Raw genomic sequence first — 9,349 nt, 5'->3', positions numbered from 1 at the left:
TCACATTTCTAAGAGATTTAATGGTAAACGAGTTCTCAATTTCTTCTCAAATTTTCATTTTTCATTTTGGAACAACATGTCAAGAGATCTCACCTAGGTTTATCCGTTTTCATCTCCAAATCATCAAACAAACTAGCAAAAATGGTTCTGGGTGCAGGAGGGTGATCCATATGCAGGAGGTTCCTACGCACGCAGGAGGCCAAGCGTAGAAGCTCGTCCTCACGCAGGAGGCTCATACGCTTCGGAGGTCATATATTTCAGTAGGTCTTATGCTCTGACAGTCATTCGCTCCAAGTGTCCTACGTTAAGATAATCATATGCTTTGTTTAGCTCATATGCTTGAACATTTTTAAAATTTGTTAAGTCATAGATTCGGAAACGATGAATGAATTTTCTATGGGAGGAAGTTCTTTGAGCATTGTTCAGAATATGAATCTAGATAACGAGATTGGTATATCAAATAAACCGCCAAAGCTACTTTGAATGGAAGACTACCCATGATGGGCTAGTCATTTCGAGAATTATGTTCAACCTAACTCTTTGAAGGCATGGATGACAATTGAAGATGAGTACCTCATTTCCAGAAATGAACGTGCATAGAAGATCAAAATCTCACAAATTCTAAAACTAAAAAGGAGTTCTATTTGAGGGAAAATAAAATGTATAATATGCTTCAGCAATCTATTAAAGATGATATTTTGCATCTACTTCAAGACCGAGAAACTGCTCAATCATTATGGATGGCATCGTATCAAAAATATCGAGGAAATGCTAATATACGGAAGAGTAGAACAGATTTAATTAAGAAAGAATTCGATATTTTCACCGTCGTAAGAGGAGAGACTTTTCACCAGTTGATTGAACGAAACTGTCATTTGATAGCTGAGATGAAACGTCATGATATCGAGCCTATAGATTCTGATCAAGTTGAAAAACTAGTTGATGCTCTACCAGATGATGACCGGAAATTGCTTTTGATGATTTTAAAATCAAAACCTGCAGAATTTATGAAACTAAATCTGAGCACATTCATTAAGAAATTGGAAGCTCACGATTTAGATTTGAGAAAGGTAGAAAATGAAAGCACATTCATCTCCTCATGATATCGGGCTTTACTTTAAAGGGTCAGAAATTGCCCGTCAGAAGATTCAAACAACATTTAGTGCAGATAATACGAATTTTACACAATATACATCAAATGAGAATGCGTTTGTCAGTAACAACATGGGATATTCACAAATCCAACAACCAATTTATGGAAGTTGTAGAGGATCTAATCAACAATCTCAACAGTCACAAACTCAATAGTCTTAATCTCAGTATCAACAAAGTTCATCAACTCAGAACTCAGAGAACATGCAGAATCAACATAGCTTTGAATCTTAACAATTTTCAAGAACTTAAAATTCCAAATGCCAAAGAACACATTGCACTTCTAGCCTCAATTCTACAATCGTATGAAGGGTTACTAGCTGGTCGATTCAAGAATTACAGCTTGGTTACAGAAAACTACGATCAAATAGATCCTGCGGAGATGGAACTGATCGATATTAGATGGTGTATGGCAAGTGTAATGTGAAGGGCTCAGATATTCATGGAGATAACAAGTAGGAATAATCTGGGAGATGAACACACAAAGCATGGTTTTGATAAGTCTAAAGTGAAATGCTTCAAATGTGGTGAGAGATGTTGGAAATTTAGTGAAAATGAGTTTTTTCACTAAATATTTTGGACATCAATAATCATATTTATATATATTTATATATGTGTCGTATAAATAATAATTAGTGAGTTTGTGTTCTATGTTGTGAGAGCATCATAATAATGTATCAAACTATGTCCAAAATGGAGCTAAGATGAATAGAATATCGATGCTCGAAGTTGAGTGATTGAAGTTAATATTTCTAAACTTTGGTGACTCTAGTATAAATTCATCTTTGTCATAAATTGGTGGTTTTATGACTTTTAATCTCTATTCAAGAGTCATGATGTAAGTTTTATTATGTCTTATTATTTTATTTAATATGACATTAACATGTAAATTAATCCCTTTTTCACTCATAAATTGGTGGTTTTATGACTTTTAAAACTCATAATGAAGGTTTTTTATTGCCATAAATGTCTTGAAACAATAGAAATTAAATATGGAGTTTTAGTTTTGAGTATAAAAGGAACCTTATGACTCTTTGTTGGATATGAGATAGAAAATAGAGAAAAATAAGATGAAAGAGATATACTAGAGAAAAGTTTATAGAATTTGGAGAGGAGTACTCTCTAATTCTTCCACCATTACCAACTTATATTTATTTATTCTCCCACATAAATTAGAACACCATGATACCCGATGCTATCTCGGGCGTGAGTGCCATCTCCAGCAGTACACATACTGTTCCGGTTGTTGTACCTTGGGAGACAGAACCGTCTGAGAGGAGGCGCGGAATCTGTTTTAAGGGAAGCGTGTTGAACACGTGCCTCAACCAACACCGTCATTAATTTTGCTTGTCTTGCAGCGGAGTTTCGATCTCGTAGGTGCAGTTGAAGTTTTCAAAGACATTGGCTTTGAATCAAGATTGGTACAATTTAGTTGTATTTTATATTCGTTTATTTAGTTTTATAACCGGTATTGTACTAGTCGAATTTCCCACAAATAACGAGAGTCTCGTTATTATGTATTATTTATTTTGTAATATATTTTAATAAAAAGTGAACCTAGTTCCTACAATCTTAAATCCCTTCTCTACGAGGATTTAGGTTCACGAAAGTTTAAAATATTAATTGAGATTTTTGTTAAAATCTTGTAAATATTTTTGGGAAATATTTTTTTAGTACAATGAGTCGGATTAGTTATGATAATTGGAGTACAATCTTTAATCCGAATACCGTGTTGCAAAACGAACGTTTTGATTCATGTTTTAGAGTTCATGGGTTTTTTGTTCGTGTTTAGATAAACCGAACCATATACAAAATAATATGTATTTCAATATATTTTGAAATACTAAAATTTTCTAATGAGCGTAATAGAAAAATATATTTTGTAACCTCATACAAAAATGTTTGTAACATTTTATTTATTTATTACAAGCATGTTATAAACTTTAATTGCTATATTTATATACTATTAATTTGTAACATGTGTATCCATCTTTGGTTGTACATTATGCTTAAATGTTTGTATCTTAATCAAATAGTATGCATCTTTTGTTATAAATTATGCTTAAATGTTTGTACCTTAATCAAATAGTATGCATCTTTGGTTGTAAATTATGTTTAAATGTTTGTACCTTAATCAAATAATTTGTATGCATGTTTGGTTGTAAATTGTGCTTAAGTGGTTGTACCTTAATCAAATAATGGTTTCATTACCTTACCAAATTCAATCTGTTTTGTATGCGTGCTTAAGTGGTTGTGCCCTAATCAAATAATGGTTTCATTATCTTACCATGTTCAATCAGTTTGATCCATTCGATTTTGTGTTGTTTTATTTTTAAATTATTATTATTTATAATAATCTAATTAATTTAGCCAAAATATTATATAAATATAATTTGCAACATATTGATGCAATGGTTGTTGTAATATATGCATTATGGTTTGTATAGAGATTACGATGAACCTGTCAAATGAGAAAAAATAGACACAGGTTCATCGTAACGCGAGTCATTGATCAACTTAGTTATTTTATTTTATGTTTTATGTTTCGGTTTAATTTCTTCACATTAACACGCCCTAAGTCCCTAACTTCAGTGTCGGTGATCGCTGGCAATAGTGTGGTATTAGTGCTCGCCCCCGCCGCAACGCGGGGGGTGCTTAATACTAGTTAATATTGGTTTAAATGTTTTGAAACACATATATTTTCTATTAAGTGTATTAGAAAGTAATTTTTTTATAAAATTACAAGTTTTAAAACATTTATGTATTTTAACAAGCGTGTTAGAAATAATTATTTTGTATAATAATAAGTTTTAAAACATCTATATGTTCTAACGAGCGTGTTAGGAACAGTGTTTTAAAGACGGTTGGGTGTTCTAACGAGCGTGTTAGAAACAATAGTTTAAATACGTTTAGATTTTCTAACGGGCATGTTAGAAAAGATTATTATTATTACAAATAATTGTTAACGAGCGTGTTTGAAATAATTATTTTGGATAATAAGAAATCTTGAAACGGTTTCGTATTTTTTTATTTCTAATGAGCGTATTAGAAATAGTTTTTTATAAACTTCAAAACAAAAATTGTAATAAGTTATTTCTAATGAGCGTGTTAGAAATGATTTAACGACTCTGGCAATTTTTTTTTTCTAACAAATGGGTTAGAAAACGTTTATTTTATATAGGCCAAAAACGGCTTATGGCAATAAATGGGATCGTTTAATTCTCTAACGAGTGTGTTAGAATTTTATAGAATAATAAGGTTTAATATCATCTATTATATCTAATGAGCGTGTTAGATACGATGATTTTGTAAACCTAACTACTTAAAAGACGATCAGATTTTCTAACGAGTGTGTTAGAAAAAATAATTATTGTTGCAAATAATTATTAATGAGTGAGTTGGAAACAATTTATGGATAATAATTAACCTTGTAACGGTTTCGTCTAAACCTTTAAATTTCTAACAAATAAGTTAGAAACGGTTTTTTACATAAATGTTAAAACTGTTTTGTATTTGTTTATTTCTAATGAGCGTATTTGAAATAGTTTTTTTTCGATTACTTCTAATGAGCGTGTTAGAAACGATTTAAAGAGTTTGACAATTGTTTACTTTCTAAGGAGCGTCTTAGAAAATGTTTATGTTTACTTCTAACGAGCGTGTTAGAAACGATTTAAAGAGTTTGACAATTGTTTACTTTCTAAGGTGCGTCTTAGAAAAGGTTTAGGTTTATTTCTAACGAGCGTGTTAGAAAATGTTCATTTAAATAAACCAAAATTGGCTTATGAGAATAAGTGTATTCGTTTTATTTCTAACGAGCGCGTTAGAAATGGTTTACTTTATAAAAACCGAATATTTTGAATGTTTGTCAAACAGTTAAATTCTAATTAGCGTATTAGAATTGATTATCGTACAAACCACTCATTTTAATGGTTGGTAATCGTTTATTATCTAACAGCGGGTTAGAAACGGTTTGAATATGATAAACTAATTATTAAAACGATGTGTATTCGTTTTAGTTTCAAATGAGCGAGTTTGAAATTGTTTTATTTAATAAACTATTAAGGTTTATTGTCTTGATTTGTAATCAAAACATAAATTTAGTTTAATATTAAAACACTTGCAAAAACGAGAAATGTTTGAACGAATAAAACATGTCTTTTCGAATTATAAGTGTTTCGATACTTTTACAAGAAATATAACGTCTTGAACCGTATAATAATCTCGGAAAGACTATTTGGTGAAAAACAACTCAATGTTATAAATATAATAAGTTGTTCAACTACTTGCGAGTAGTTAATTGTAAACAACTTTATATTTTTGATAACTTGTGATTATTCAAGTTTTAAGTTTCAAGATGAAACAAGTTATATGTGTTCCCTTGAGGGAGTACCTCAAAACATGGCACGAAACGATATAATTGCGTTTATTTCGGTCGAAAGTGTTGAAGATAATAACACTTTGGGATTTGATGTTTAGATATCATTGGTGTATCCGTTATTATATATGTTCACTTTTATTTTATTTAAAATGGTGGACTACCGTTTGGGTTTATTTTACATAAACAAATGGATTAACATATAATAAAAGATAAATTTTTATTTTGAACTACTAATAATTTGTCAAACGGATACACATTTTGATACAAAGTGTAAAAAGTAATTTACACAAACACAATGAGCGGGCTGTGATCATGACTTATGTAATAAGCCAAAAATCAAACATCAAACGTATAACGACTTCGTGAGAAATGTGGTGAATGGTTTGAGACGAAATGCACGAAAACAAGATGTCATTTAATGTTGAGAGCATCAACATGGAAATGCACATGTAAGTTTTCAAAGAATATAACATATGAAAGAAATATATGTTATTATTGTAAATGATTTTAATAAATTTAGAAAATTTATTAAGGGAAATTTACAATAGTGATGGACTTGTAGATGCTTCTACCACCATCAATGTTGCTTAAACTATGTTGAGGGTTGGTCCTTAATTTGGGAGAGTATCCTAATAGATGGTTTAAACGAAACAACAATGTAAATGTATATATCACTATAGGCACACGTGAATGCCTTGTTGTTGAGAGTCAATCTAATTGACTATATCTCAAGACTCGAGTGATTTTATACAAAGAACTTTCATCAAAGTGACTTGGATTAAGACTTATGTTTAAGTCCTTAGTAAGTCAATGGTGAAGCCTTGGAGATAAAAAGGCAAACGAGTTATGATCCTAATGAATGGAGTTAACTATGGTTTTGAGACCTTCCTAAAACTGATGGTTTTGGAATGGTGAAATAAAATTTCATTATTGTGTCTAAACTAAGAAACGAATGTTCGGAAGAGATAGTGCGTTATCTCTTAAGGTTGTGAAGAATCAGAATGATGCATCTTCCGTTCACATGCTAGAGTATTGTGGTCTAAAGCATGCTAGACTAATACTTGTTAATTTATATGCTCGACGAAGATTAAATTAATTTTAAACATTCAAAATATGTGATGACATAATAAAGAATTTTTTTTGCTAAAACAAAACTATAAATAACTTCATTTTAGTCCAAAGGGATAACTTGGGAGAACCGAATAAATAGATCATTGATAATGATTCTATCCGGTTTCATATGTGAAGAACTCATATAGCTCAGAAGCTCTTATGAGCAATATTACTCAATCTTAATTAAAATGCAAGCAATGTGGGGGGATGAACCATTTAAGAAACAAACCCTTTAGGGTATGTAGAAATGGTAGTTGAGAAGTTTTCTCAAACTCGATATGAAAGGGAGAACCTTTCATCACCCCTTTTGGATGATTATCCAATTACACTTAAATGTGGGGGTGACTTACATTTGAATATGGAAGGTTTAGCAATAAGGATTTAGCAATCCTAATATATATTGCAAAGATATGACCATGTGGAGTACACAATGGTTAGATGGAGTCAATTGAGTAGATTGGACTCGAATGCCAATTGGTTAGATTCAAAATCTAGTAAGATGTCAATTATGACATACCAAAGGCATGACGGAAACGTGTCTAGCTATGAATTGAGTTTCATGTCATTCTAAAGATAAGGTAAATAACTGATCCAAGTTAAGATCACGAGTTATAAGTCTTACGAATCGACTAAAAGGCAAAATTGACTAGTAAGTCAAGAACATGTTTGGATAACTGATCTAAACTGAAAATTATTGTTGTTGACTTAGCCAAGTCAACAAATAATTTTGGATCCAACAACCAGTGGGTTGATAAGAGATCAAGTTGTGGAATGAGACTAAAGCCCATGGAAAAGGGACATGAGGGAAACCTAACCTAGCTGACTGGAGATCCCAAGATCTAGATTCAATAGGACAACTTAATCATGAACCGAAGGGTAGTCACTGTGGGGGCATAACTAATATATATGTTTATGTATAAGCTAGTGTATATGTTCATATATCCCCCTAAAACTATAAAAGGGTGTTTAAATACGTCCTAGTCCATTCCTATAATATTCAGTGACAATGTTGTGAGGCTACGCATAATATATGGCTAATTGATTTGTGGAAATCAGAGTAAGCCATAATGCTTTTAATGATTCAAAGGAATCACCTATGTGAGAGAGAAGTAGGGTCGCTTCGAATGGCATTGTAGGGTGCGCAATCCTGGAGCTCTCGCAGAACCAGGCTAGTGTTCTAGGACCATAATAGGACACAACAATGAGGGGATGGCCTGGCTAGGAAAAGTATTGTGTGAATGTATATTGTCGTTTACACAAACGGGGGGTTGTTCAAGAACATCGTGTCTACAAAACCCTAGTAGACTAAGTGTGCTTCACAAAAGAAAGTTTCAAAGGCAAAACCTACCTATCCTGCAATACTCGACTGTCAATGTTTCATCGGGGAATTTTGTGTGTTTTAATCGATCTCCATTCATGTGGGGGATTGTTGGAAATTTAGTGAAAATGAGTTTTTCACTAAATATTTTGGACATCAATAATTATATTTATATATGTGTGGTATAAATAATAATTAGTGAGTTTGTGTTCTATGTTGTGAGAGCATCATAATAATGAATCAAACTATGTCCAAAATGGAGCTAAGATGAATAGAATATCGATGCCCGAAGTTGAGTGATTGAAGTGAATATTTCTAAACTTTGGTGACTCTAGTATAAATTCATATTTGTCATAAATTGGTGGTTTTATGACTTTTAATCTCTATTCAAGAGTCACGACGTAAGTTTAATTATGTCTTATTATTTTATTTAATATGACATTAACATGTAAATTAATCCCTTTTTGACTCATAAATTGGTGGTTTTATGACTTTTAAAACTCATAATGAAGGTTTTTATTGTCATAAATGTCTTTAAACAATAGAAATTAAATATGGAGTTTTAGTTTTGAGTATAAAAGGAACCTTATGACTCTTTGTTGGATATGAGATAGAAAATAGAGAAAAATAAGATGAAAGAGATATACTAGAGAAAAGTTTATAGAATTTGGAGAGAAGTACTCTCTAATTCTTCCACCATCACCAACTTATATTTATTTATTCTCCCACATAAATTAGAACACCATGATACCCGATGCTATCTCGGGCGCGAGTGCCATCTCCGGCAGTACACATACTGTTCCGGTTGTTGTACCCTTGGAGACAGAACCGTCTGAGAGGAGGCGCGGAATCTGTTTTAAAGGAAGCGTGTTGAACACGTGCCTCAACCAACACCGTCATTAATTTTGCTTGTCTTGCAGCGGAGTTTCGATCTTGTAGGTGCGGTTGAAGTTTTCAAAGACATTGGCTTTGAATCAAGATTGGTACAATTTAGTTGTATTTTATATTCGTTTATTTAGTTTTATACCCGGTATTTTACTAGTCGAATTTTCCACAAATAACGAGAGTCTCGTTATTATTTATTATTTATTTTATAATATATTTTAATAAAAAGTGAACCTAGTTCCTACAAGAGAGGGCACTTCAAACGGGAATGCACAGATCAAAAGGTTGAAAGCAACTTTAGTCCATTTGGAAGAAGCAATGGCTTCTACCAAAGAGTCCATTTGGAAGAAGCAATGGCTTCTACCAAAGAGCTATTCAGCACCGCAATCAACCTCCGAGTTCCGGATCAGTGAATTCAAGAAATATTCCGCTAGAAAGTGGGTCTTCGTCTAAGTCAACTCTGAAAGATAAAGCCTTAGTGGTGGTTCAAAATGACGAAGGTT

The sequence above is a fragment of the Helianthus annuus genome, chromosome 12 (assembly GCF_002127325.2).
Source record: "Helianthus annuus cultivar XRQ/B chromosome 12, HanXRQr2.0-SUNRISE, whole genome shotgun sequence".
Taxonomy (NCBI): domain Eukaryota; kingdom Viridiplantae; phylum Streptophyta; class Magnoliopsida; order Asterales; family Asteraceae; genus Helianthus; species Helianthus annuus.
The sequence above is the reverse complement of the archived record's forward strand: the minus strand, read 5'-3'. Positions refer to the sequence as shown.